Consider the following 13,543-nt stretch of genomic DNA (forward strand, 5'->3'; position numbering starts at 1 on the left):
AACCNGGTAGAATTCCCTGGGAAAACCATCAGGCCCTAGGGTTGTGTTTTTTGGAAGGTTTTTAATCACTGTTTCAATCTCTTCATAATTAATTGATCTGTTTTAAAAATCAATTTCTTCCTGTTTCAGTTGTGGTAGTAAATAGGTTTCCAGGAAGGCCTCCATTTCTTCCAGATGGCTTAATTATTGGCATAAAGCTGTTGATACAAGTTTCTAATAATCCTTCCAATTTCATTGGTGTTGGCTGTGACCTCTACCTTTTTTTCATAATTTTATTAATTTGGGTCCTTTCTCTATTCTTTTGGATAAGTCTTGCCAGTGTTTTGTCAATTTTATTGATTCTCTCAAAGAACCAGCTTCTAGTTCTGTTGATGTGCTCTAATGTACTCCTGGTTTCTAATTCATTGGTCTCTGCTCTAATCTTGATCAACTGCTTTCTCGTGCATGGATTAGGCCTGTTCCTCTGTTGCTTTCCAGCCTCTTGAGGTGAGAATATAAAAAATGCATTTTAGATTTTTCTATTCTTTTGAGTTGGGCTTGGATGGCTATGTATTTTCCCCTTAGGATTGCCATAGCAGTGTCCCATAGGTTTTGTACCATTGTGTTTTCATTCTCATTGGTCTCCATAAATTGTTTAAATCGATTTTTGATTCCTGGTTTATCGAATCATTCTTGAGCAGGATGGTTCTTAGTCTCCAAGTGTTTGAGTTTCTTCCAAAATTTTCCTTGTGGTTGAGCTCCAATTTTAAAGCGCTGTGGTCTGAGAATATGCAGGGAACAATTTCAGTCTTTTGATATCAGTTGAGACCTGTTTTGTAACCCAGAACATGGTCGATTCTTGAGAATGTTCCATGGGCAATAGAATAGAATGAGTATTCTTTGGTTCTGTGGTGTAGTGTTGTATTTATATCTATGAGGTACAACTCGTCAAGTATAGCATTCAAAGCTCTTTTTTCTTTGTTGATTTTCTGATTCGGTGATCTCTCTATTGCTGATAGTGGAGTGTTGAGGTCCCCTACTATTAACGTATTTTATCTATATGTCTTTTTTTTTCTGTTTAAGAGTTGGCTTGTGGTAATTGCTGCTCCCCTGTTGGGGGCATAGATATTTATAATTGTCATATCCACTTGTTGGACACATCCTTTAAGAATAATACACTGCCCTTCTGTATCTCTAACTATAGTCTTTAGTTTAAAATCCAATCTGTCTGATATGAGAATTGTTACCCAGCTTTCTTTTGAGGTCCATTGGCATGAAAGATGGTATTCCATCCCTTTACTTTCAGTCTGGATGTATCTTTAGGTTCAAAATGAGTCTCTTGTAGACAGCAAATGGATGGGCCATGTCTTTTCATCCAATCTGCAACCGTGTGGCCTTTTCTGGGAGCATTTAGGTCATTTACATTGAGACTGATTATTGAGAGATATGATTTGAATGTTGCCATGTTGCCTGGAAAGTCTTTGTTTCTATAGATTGTGACTTTCTGTTCTCTATCATTCCTGGGTCCTTTTTACTTTTATAGAACCCTCCTTAATATCTCCTGTAGGTCTGCTTTGTGGTTATGAAATTGGTCAATGACTGGTGATTCTGGAATGTCTTTATCTCTCCGTCAATTCTGAATGACAGCCTTGCTGGATAAAGGATCCTTGGCTGCATGTTTTTCTCTGAAAAAGCTTTAAAAATGCCCCCCCCAACCCTTTCTCTCATTCCAGGTCTGTGTAGACAGGTCTGATATAATTCTGATACCTTTGCTTTGGTACGTGAGAGATTTCTTTGCCCTGGCCGCTTTCAATACTGTGTCCTTGGATCTAATATTTGCCAATTGCATTATGACGTTACGTGGCATAGGTTTGTTGTGGTTGAGCTTGGGAGGGGTCCTCTCTGCCTCTTGGACATGCATGATTGTTTCCTTTGCTAGATTATGGAAGTTTTCAGCTACAATTTGTTTAAATATCTCTTCTAGACCTCTGTTTTTCTCCACCCCCTCAGGGATGCCAATGATTCTGACATTGAAACGTTTCATTGAGTCAGTAATCTCCCTTAACCTACATTCTTGAGATTGGATTTTTTTGAGTCAAGTTTCTATTTTAGCTTTCTCTTCAACTAACCCATCCTCCAATTTGCCCATACGTTCTTCTGCCTCATTCACCCTGGCTGTCAGAGCCCCTAGTTTTGACTGCATTTGATTCATAGCATTTTTAATTTCTGCCAGATTCACTCTCATTTCTGCCCTTAGAGATTCTATATTCTCATTAACATTTCATTAATAGTTTTTTCAAGTCTACACATCATCTTGACCATTGTTACTCTGAACTCCATTTCTGATAATTTGGTTATATCCATATCCATTAGTTCTGTGGCAGAGGCCACAGACTCATTGTCTTTCTTTGGTGGGGGGGATTTCTCCTTCTCGTCATTCTGATGAGGAGAGGTTGCGGGGATGTCCAGAGCCCAAATTATTGACCGGGACCCAGGCAGTGCGCTCTTGTTTTATAGATATCTTAGGGATGTGGGCTTCTTGATTTTTCAGCCTGCCTTCTGGGGGAGGGGCCTGCGATGTCTATACTCAGGCAACCCTTTTTGCATAGAGTCTCCATGTCCCTTGAAAGGGGTATGGGGATGGGCACACTGTGAGCCAGTATTTCCAGGCTTTTGTTCTCTGGTGGCTTTCCCTGGCGGTTTGCTGTGCCTCTTCTGAGAGTCAGAGTATCAGTAGCAAAATCTTAGTCTCTGTCTCAGAACAGAGGAATCACAGACGGTTCTCCACTGGTGTTCTGGCCACTTTAACTCTGTTTCTTTTGGTGCTGCTCAACTCTGCAGTGTCCCGGGATGTGCATCCCACAGCTGGCATCCCAGGCCTCACTTCCAGGGCCAGCGCATCTCTGTCCTTTGTGTTTCTAACACCGCCAGCCACCAGCTGCCACCCGTCAGCCACCAGCCTCCAGCCCCCCTAGTTGCCCCTGCCCACTCTGGAGCTCCATTTCAGTTTGGTTAGCCTGCCCTCCAGAACTCCAGTTTTCAGACTGGTCGCGCGCATCACCCGGCTCACAGTCTTAGTCGGCTCTCTTGTGGGTGCTGGTCTGCATGTCCCCCCCCCCCGCTCCCCAGTGCAGGTGGCTACTGCTTCCCAGTGCCTGAACGCAGCAGCTCCCTCCCCCTTCCATTATCTTCCAATATCTGTGCACAACTTCAGTGCTCCCCGCTTTGTACCTCAATACTCAGTGCTGGAGATGTTCATTTGTAGTGATCCAGATGCATCTTTCTGCATCTCAGGCTGATTCTGTGGATGTTCAGGATGGTCTGGTACCTATCCAGCTTGATTCAGGGGACCAGCTGACAAAGGGGACCCCAACTTCTCTGCCATCTTAACTCCTCCTCCCCTCAATCTTTTGTCATTGGTTGAGACCTGATTTGTGACCCAATATGTGATTTATTCTGGAGAAAGTTCCATGTGCACTCGAGAAGAATGAGTATTCTGTTGTTTTAGGATGGAATGTTTTGTATATATCTGTGAAGTCCATCTGGTCCAATGTGTCATGCAACACCCTTGTTTCTTTGTTGATCTTCTGCTTAGATGATCTGTCCATTGCTCTAAGCGGGGTGTTGAAATCCCCTACTATTATTATCAATATGTTTCTTTACTTTGGATATTAATTGATTTATACAATTGGCTGCTTCCACATTCAGGGCAAAGGGATTTACAATTGTTAGATCTTCTTGATGAATGGACACTTTAAGTATGATATAGTGTCCCTTTACATCTCTTACTACAGTCTTTGGTTTAAAATCTAATTTGTCTGATACGAGAATTGCTACCCTAGCTTTCTTTGGAGGTCCATTGGCATGGTAAATAGTTCTCCATCCCCTGATAGTCAATCTGGAAGTGCTTTAGGTTCAAAATGAGTCTCTTGTAGACAGCACAGTGATGGGTCCTGTTTTTTTATCCAATCTGAAACCCTGTGTCTCTTGATGGGAGCATTCAGCCCTTTCACATTGAGAGTAACTATTGAAAGATATGAATTTAGTGCCATTGTATTGCCTGTAAGGTACCTGTTTCTGTAGGTTTTCTGTGTCTTTTTGGTCTCTGTGACTCTTGGGGTTTCTCTTCATTAACCGAATCTCCTTCAATATTTCTGGCATGGCTGGCTTGGTGGTCACATGTTCTTTCCATTTCTGCCTGTCCTGAAAGCTCTTTATCTCTCCATCCATTCTGAATTATAGTCTTTGTAGATAAACAATCCTTGGCTGCATGTTCTTTTCATTTAGTACCCTGAATATATCTTGTCATCCCTTTCTGGCTTGCCAGGTCTCTGTGGACAGGTCTGACGTTATTCTGATGCCCCCCCCCCCCCCCCCCCCCGCACGGCAGACNGTAAGAAATCTTTTCCACCTAGCTACTCTAAGGATAGCTTCCTTGGCTTTTAAGATTTGCAAGCTTCATTATTACTTGTTAGGGTGTTGATTTATATTTATTGATTTTGGGAGGGGTTCTCTCTGCTTCTTGGACTCGAACGCTTATTTCCTTCTCCAGATTAGGGAACTTCTAAGCTATGATTTGCTGAAATATACCTTCTAGTTCTCTCTCTCTCTCCCCACCCCTTCAGGGATCCCAATAATTCTGACATTGGACCGGTTCATGGTGTCGTTGATCTCTTTAAGTCTAATCTCATGTGCCACTAGCTGCCTATCCTTATCTTCTTCAGTTTCCTTCCTTTTTATCAGCTTATCTTCTAGGTCACTAATTTGTTCTACTGCCTCATTTACCCTGGTTGTTAGAGTATCCAGTTTAGACTGCATTTCATTCATAGAATTTTTAAGTTCAGCTTGATTAGGTGTCATTTCTGCCCTTAGAGATTCTATATTGTTACTAATGCTTTTTTCAAGCCTAGCTATTGACTTCATGATTGCTATCCTGAAGTCTGTCTCTGACATCTTGCTTATGTCCATATCCATTAGTTTTGTGGCAGAGGACATTGTCTCTGGTTCTTTTCTTTGTTGGGAGTTCCTCCTCCTAGTCATTCTGTTGATGGATGGTTGAACAAATAGACGGAGTCCAAAATATCAACCATGATATCAACACAAGAATAAAATTACAAAATTGAAAAAAATTTAATTAAAAAAATATATACAAAAAATATATATATAATAGAAAATAAAAAATTTCAATTTCAATTTAAAAAGTGGAGGGATGGAAAGGGGGTTATAATCTCTCAGTGTGGACAAAACAGGGTGTTTCAGTTGTTCCTGGGTGTATTTTGGTCTGTGTGTTAGAGGACACTATGTCCCAAAATTACTAGGAAAGTAAAACTTGTATATGTATAAAGGTAGAAATAAGTAGAGTGAAAAATGGGCTAAAATAAGATATATATCTATAAAAAAATATAGGTGTGTAAAAATACAAGTTAAAAGCACTTATGAAAAAATTAGTTGGTATAACAGATATCTAGTTGAAATTAGGAGAAGGTGAAAGGAAGAATACATCAGGGGAAAACTTCATGAGAAAAGAAAAAAAAGAATGAAGGAAAGGAAAGAAAATAAAAAGAAAATTATATCTGAAAAGTATACAAGTCATGAGGCCACACCTGGAGCCCTATATACAATTTTCCCCTTGTGTTGGGATTTTAGTCTTATAGGATCCAAAGGATTGTCATCTGCCTGTTCTTTCAGCCCGTCTTCTGGGGGAGGGGCCTGCTGTTCTGTTTCTCAGATAATCCTGCCTGTGCAGAGTTGCCCTACCCTCTGTCAGAGGGATGGGCTCAGTGGAAACCAGACTTCTGGGTGCCTTTTGTACCCTGGGGCCTTTCTGCACTTCTTCAGGGGATCAGAGCAAAAATGACCACAGTCAAACCTCTGGCCCAGAGCAGAAAACCCACAGTTTGCCCTCTTTAATAAACTGCAGGACAAATGTCTCCACTTCTGCTTGCACCGCTGAATACCGCAGCCTCCCATGGTGTAGGGGGATGGGCTCAGTGGAAACCGGACCTCTTTTTGGCTTTTGTGCCCTGGGCTTTTCCCTGCCTCTTCAGGGGATCAGAACAAAAATGGCCACAGCCAAACCTCTGGCCCAGAGTGGAAAATTCAGTCTGCCCTCTTTAATAAACTCTGCAGGACACAGTCTCCACCTCTGCTTGTGCTGCTGAAAACTGCAGCTTTCCGAGGTGCATGCCCACAGCTACTCTCAGAAGTGTTTTCAGGGGCCTGTGAGTATCTCTGCACTTTGTATTTTTAAACCTTGGAGTGGCAGTGGGCTCCAGCACACACCAGAGGCTCCAGAATCAGGTCTGGTTCTGCCCTAAAGCCCCTTCCCAGCCACTACTGTTCTGTGAGTTTTTGCCCTGCTGTGAGCACTCTTTCCAGATTTTTTCTGGCTATTCAAGGAAAGAGCAGCTATCGACACACCCAGTTCATGGTTTCTGGTGATCCTAGTCGCAGGTCCCTTCCAGCTCTCACTGACAACAACCTGCTTCCTGGCTCCAATCCTTGGTCCCTCCACTGTTTCAGGAATCTCTTTTTGCTCTGTGGTCCTGAAACCACACTGCCTTACCTAGACTTCTGCCTTTTCATTTCTAAAGCCTCCCTCAGGGAGGGGTGTCTCTTACTAGAACAGATTTCCAAGGATTCTGAATTTGCGCTTCAGTGTTATATCATTTTCCAGGTGCCAGCATCACATGCACTTCATTTTTACCTTCTTTCATACCATCTACTTAGGATCTGTTGCTCAAAGTGGAATTGCTCCATCAAAGACATTTGTAACTACCATTCTAGATCCTCAGCTGAGACATCAGGGGCCACCAACAATATTCATTTTCCGACAGTCCACAAATGCTGTGTTGCTGGTGTGATTTATCTTGGATAGTTATGAAGAGATGTAAGTGTGCCTTTAATTTGCTTTGCTTTTATTGCTACCAAAATTGGGCATTTTTTCATGTCAGGACTTATAGTCTATATTTCTTTGTTGGTGAATCATCTGCTCCTGCCATTTATCAAGTAGAATATAAATCTTTCATATTTTTGACTCTTTGATTTTTCAAATAATTTCACTGCTACTTCATAGTCACATTCTGTTAATTAAAGAGGGCTTTATTGTTTTTGATCTTATATAGTTGTATAAATGTATTTGCATAAATTAGCATACTGAGGATAATAATATTTTCCTATTTTAAAATCTCTTTTTTAGTTAAACTACTTTTAAATCCTTGGTTTCATTAATTTCTGTTTCTTCTCTTTTCAAAATTAATGGAATCTATGAGTTCATGTTAGTGTCCTGGCAAAAAATGGAAAAGTATTTAGAAAGTGTAACTAAAGAGAGTGCGCTGAAAGAATTATTATTTTTTTAAAGATTTATTTATTTATTATTTTTAAGTTTTTATTTTAATTTCAGTTAGTTAACATACAGTTTAATATTAGTTTCAGGTGTATTTTTAAAAATTTTTATTATTATGTTCAGTTTTTTTAAAATATTTTATTTATTTATTTTAGAGAGTGGCACCATGATCAGGGGGAGGGGCAGAGGGAGAGGGAGAAGCAGACTCCCTGCTGAGCAGGGAGTCTGATGTGGGGCTCGATCTCAGGATTCTGGGATCATGACCTGAGCCAAAGGCAGACACTTAACTGACTGAGCCACCCAACCCCTGAAAGAACTATTTACAAAGGATATGAGAGAGAATGAGCCTAGAGAAAGTCTGTAGCATGGAAGAAGGGCCCTTTTATAAGAACTGTGACTGTAGAATGCAGCCAGTACCAGAACTGCAACAATGTGGAAAGAGAACAGGCTGGAGAGAAGGGAATAAATACCTTAGCCCTTCTTCCCAATCTCTTGCTGATGCCTCTCCCCGACCAATCCAATCAGAAGCCAGAAAGCAGGAGAGCCTGGGTGAGGTGTTCAGAAAAGGGCAGGGAATAATTAAGGAGGGAAGGGGACAAGGGAGAGCAACCAGCACATAATGATACTCATGGCCTGTCACATTTCTTCACATCTTGTAAGTAAAGACATTCTGAACTACCTTATTGAGGATGTTTAGGTAGCAAATAGCCTTGGAGGATAGAGATAATATCTCCCTCTGGGAAAAAGGGTAAGCATGACTACTGTCCAGACTAAAAAGATAATGTCTCACTCTGGAGAAAAAGCAGTCAGGCTCACTGCATGTTATAAAATATTTGAGTATCTAAACTCAGTGTTTCTCTCCTATAACACAATCCACAGTGTGTGCAGCTGTAACCCCTCCCTCTTTGTTCATGCTGTAGGAATTGGGAGTTGGGAACTGGTGAAAAACTGCTGTGAGTAATAAACTGATTTTTTTGTCTTTCATGCTGGAGTCTCATAACTTATTTTCATCCATGAAATTATGGAAGGCTAACTTGTTAGCTTTGAAGTAGGATAAAATCAGACTCTTCAACTCAAAAAAGAAAAGGCCAAACAAAACATTAAAAAAAAACCCAAAACTCAACCATATTCATTATAGTGAAGGTGGCTATTACACAACTCCTTACTCTGAAAATTGATGATTAAAGAGAAAAAATTAATCAGTCCTTCAAAGTGACTGAGTAGACTCAGATAACAAGGGAGAGTTCTTCATTACAGAAAAATGCCAGCTTATAAACATAGAAGAAATTATGAAGTTAAGAGAGTAATCACCTTTTCCCTACTCCTAAAAGCAATAACTAATTCAGGCAAGGAAAACTTGCAGGCTGTAAAGTATCACCCCAAAGATAACTTATAGGTCTCAAGGGAAAAACAAAATGAAGATCAGGCAGTCACCACTTAAAACTTAGTGACAATAATTGTTAGACAACCAAACATTATGCACATCTTGATGTGATGTATATGAAGTATATAGCATATTTATAAAGTAAAAGATGTAAAAAATGTTTAAATGTTTAACTTGCATCTAATTTAACCTTTATAGTTAATGCCTTTTAACAAACCATATTTTTCCAATACTTAAAAATTGATTAAAAGTTAGAATAATGAACTCTCCCTCTTTCCTGATCGTCCCAGAACTGAAAGTCCAGCATTCCAAAAAACCCCAGTTCTCAGCAAACCAAGACAGTTGGTCACCATATTGCACATTTAACCAATTACACTCTTCATAATTCCAATATATTAGATTTTCATACATTTTGGAAAAGTAAACACACAAAAATAAATTAGATACAGAACAATGGCTGTAAAACTGATCAGTACACTAATGTCAGCTTTACATTAATAAGAACTCCAATTCAACAGATAAATAATTTATTATTCATTATCTCATTATTATTATTTACCTAAATAAAAGGTAATATTATATGTATTATACCTCTATGTACCTAAATGTACAATTTCCTCAACTTACATAGAAAGTCAGGGTTATTTCTCACACCAGCTGAAAATGCAAATAAAAATGCTTTGGCATCTTTCGGGATGATGTTACTAAATATGTTATAATTTTTATAACATATTTTGTCTATTACACAAGAAACTGTTCAAAACATTGTCTCTAACTAATCAGATATATCTTCATTTCTATAATCCTAATAGTGTTTTATATTTATAAGACAGTTTAATATTTGCTTTGTCTTTTTCCTTAAAATTACAGCTAGCATAATTTATAATTGGTTGCAGTGGGGCCAAATCTGATGCCTACTTTGGATTTTTTAGCTTACTTTGGATTTTTTCTCATTCTCCACTACTTTTGTCTCTGGGCTTTGCTTCTACCAGGCTCTCTCAAACCATGGGAGTAGGAGCCAAATATTCTAATTTCAAAACAAATGACATCAACTGTCTGGATAGTTGATATCTTCCATCAATCACTATTATAACTTTCCTCTGAATCAGTTATTTAGTAATTTAGTCTGTATTTAATTTAAAAAACATCATTCTGTATTTGTTATGAGAATTAAATTGATATTTTGAAGAACTATGTAAATATTCTCAACCATCTGGAGAAGAAACCGGTTGAGTACTCACATAGTGAGTTTTCTGTTCCCTCCAGTTCATTATATTTTTATCAACTTTGGATACTCTGAGTTATTGCCATGCAATTCTTAAAGATGACAACAGTGTTTTATTACTGTGTTTCTCATACACCTAGAGGAAAGAGGTAATATGCTGGAAAATACACAAAACCACAGTTTGAACATGACTGGTCTTCCTGGCATTACCAAATGAGTTCCAGACTAGATTGTAAACTTCATGAATGTAGACATTCTGTCTATTTTATTCACCATTGTATCCCCAATGCCTCAACACAGTGCCTGGCACATGGAAGGCAATCAATAAATATTTGTTGAATAAATGAATGAAATAAAAGGCTTAGAGAGAAAATAATTTCATAGGAATAAACTTGAAAATATTAGCAATTGAAATGTCATATTCACATAAAAATTTTAGGTTAAAACATAAGCTGCTTCCAGTTACAACCCCAGATATTAGGAATATGTTTCTCCTCAGCTACTTTTGGGAGGAGGTCTGGGTGGAAAAGTTGAAATATTATTCTAAATCAGTAAGTTGACACTGAAAAAAATAAAGAAATAAGAAATTTGGGGGTTTTTTTTCCTAGTCCAGTATTTAACTTTTTAATGCACAGTGTACATGGATTGCAAAAAGTTTATAATTATGTTCAAATTTCACAAATTAGTATGGACTTTATCCAGCTTAAAACTATTTTAAATTTGCTGTAGCCTAGAGAATATAAAAGTTACAACGTTCAATGATTTTTAGAATCTTATTTTTTCAAGTTTTTGTTTAAATTCCAGTTAGTTAACATACAGTGTCCTATTAGTTTCATGTGTACAATATAGTGATTCATCACTTATACACGACACTCAGTGCTCATCAACACAAGTGTCCTTCTTAATACCCATCACCCATTTAACCCATCCCCTTGCCCACCTCCCCTCTAGTAACCGTCAGTTTGTTCTCTATAGTTAAGAGTCTGTTTTATGGTTTGCTTCCCTCTTCCCCCTCATGTTCATCTGTTTTGTTTCTTAAATTTCTCATGAGTGAGATCATATGATATTTGTCTTTCTCTGACTGACTTATTTCACTTAATGTAATACTCTCTAGCTCTATCCACATCGTTGCAAATGGCAAGATTTCATTCTTTTTGATGGCTGAGCAATATTCCATTGTGTGTGTGTGTGTGTGTGTGTGTGTGTGTGTGTGTGTCTTTACCCATTCATCAGTTAATGGACATTTGGGATCCTTCCATAATTGGCTATTGTTGATAATGCTACTATAAAGACCAAGGTGCATGTATCTCCAAATCAGTATTTTTGTATTCTTTGGGTAAATACCCAGTAGTGCAAGTGCTGGATCATACAGTAATCTTATTTTTAGCTTTTTGAGGAACCTCCATACTGTTTCCCAGAGTGGCTGCAACGGTTTGTATTTCCATTAACAGTGTAAGAGGGTTCCCCTTTCTCCACATCCTTGTCAACATCTATTTTTCTGATGTTGTTAATTTCAGCCATTCTGACTGCTATGAGGTGATATCTCATCGTAGTTTTGTTTTCTATTTCCTGATTATGAGTGATGTTGAGCATTTTTTCATGTGTCTGTTGTCCATCTGGGTGTCTTCTTCAGAGAAATGTCTGTTCAATTCTTCTGCCAATTTTTAAATTAGATTATTCAATTATTGGGCGTTGAATTCTAGAAGTTCTTTGTATATTTTGGATACTAACCCTTTACTGGATATTTTGTTTGCAAATATCTTCTCCCATACAGTAGGTTCTCTTTTAGTTTTGTTGATTGTTTTCTTCTCTGTGCAGAAGCTTTTAATTTTGATATAGTCCCAATAGTGTATTTTTCTTTTTCCCCCTTGCCTCAGGAGACATATCCAGAAAAATGTTACCAAGTTCTATGTAAAAAAAAAAAAATTATTGCCTGTGCTCTCTTCTAGGATTTTTATGGTGTCAGGTCTCACATTAGGTCTTCCACCCATTTTCAACTTATTTCTGTGTATTGTGTAAGAAAGTGGTCCAGTTTCATTTGTTTGCATGTTGCTGTCCTTTTCTCAACACTTTTTGTTGAAGACACTCTTTTTCCCATTGGATATTCTTTCCTGCTTATGGAAGATTAATTGACCATAGAGTTGTGGGCTCATTTCTGGGTTTTCTATTCTATTCCATTGATCTATGTGTCTATTTTTGTGCCAAAACCATACTGTTTTGATCATGACAGCTCTGTAATACAACTCAAAGTCCAGAATTGCAATGCCTCCAGCTTTGCTTTTCTCTTTCAAGGTTGCTTTGGCTTCAGGGATCTTTTGTGGCTTCATACAAATGTTAGGATTATTTGTTCTAGCTCTGTGAAAAATGTTGTTGGTATTTTGATAGAGATTGCATTAAATGGGTAGATTGCTTTGGGTAGTATAGATATTTTAACGATATTTGTTTTCCCGATCTATTAGCATGAAATATTCCATGCTCATCTTCAATTTTTTCAGCAGTGCTTTCAAAGTACAGGTCTTTCACCTCTTTGGTTAGGTTTATTCCTAGGTATTTTATTTTTTGGTGCAATTGTAAATGGGATTGATTCCTTAATTTTTCTTTCTGCTGCTTCATTATTGGTGTATAGAAATGCAACAGATTTCTGTATGATGATTGTATCCCATGACTTTACTGAATTTTTGTATCAGTTCTAGCAATTTTTTGGTGGTGTCTTTCTGGTCATCTGCAAATAATGAAAGTTTGACTTCTTTGCCAATCTGGATGCCTTTCATTTCTTTTTTTGTTGTCTGATTGTGGAGGCTAAGACTTCCAGTATTTTGTTAAATAACAGTGATGGGGCAACTGGGTAGCTCAGTCAGTTACGCATCTGCCTTCAGTTCAGATCATAATCCCAGGGTCCTGGAATCAAGCCCTGTGTCAGATTCAGCAATGAGCCTGCTTCTCCATCTTCCCCTGCTCTTCACCCTTTCATGCTCACATGCTCTCTCCTTCATTTTCTGTTGCTCTCAAATAAATAAATAAATAAACAAAAGATTTTTAAAAATAACAGTAGTGAGAGTGGACATCCCTGTCTTGTTCCTGACCATAGAGGAATAGCTCTCAGTTTTTGCCCATTGAGGATGATATTAGCTGTTGGTTTTTTGTATATGGCCTTTGTTATGTTGAAGCATGTTGCCTCTATCCCTACTTTGTTGAGTTATTTTTTTCCGAATGATATCATACTTTGTTAAAAGGTTTTCTGCATCTGTTGAGAGATCATATGGTTCTTATCCTTTTATTAATGTGGTGTATCATATTAGATTGATTTGTGAATATTGAACCACACTTGCAACCCAGAAATAAATCCCACTTGGTCATGGTGAATGATTCTTTTAATGCACTCTTGGATGAGATTTGATAGTATTTTGTTAAGAATTTTTGCATCCATGTTCATCAGGGATATTGGCCTGTACTCTTTTTTAGTGGAGTCTTGTCTGGTTTTGGAATCAAGGTAATGCTGGCCTCATAGAATGAATTTGGAAGTTTTCCTTCCATTCCTATTTTTTTTGGAACAGTTTGAGAAGAATAGGTATTAACTTCTTTAAATGTTTGGTAAAATTCCTTCTGGGAA

Source organism: Ailuropoda melanoleuca, chromosome 7 (genome assembly GCF_002007445.2).
Source record: "Ailuropoda melanoleuca isolate Jingjing chromosome 7, ASM200744v2, whole genome shotgun sequence".
Classification (NCBI taxonomy): Eukaryota; Metazoa; Chordata; class Mammalia; order Carnivora; family Ursidae; genus Ailuropoda; species Ailuropoda melanoleuca.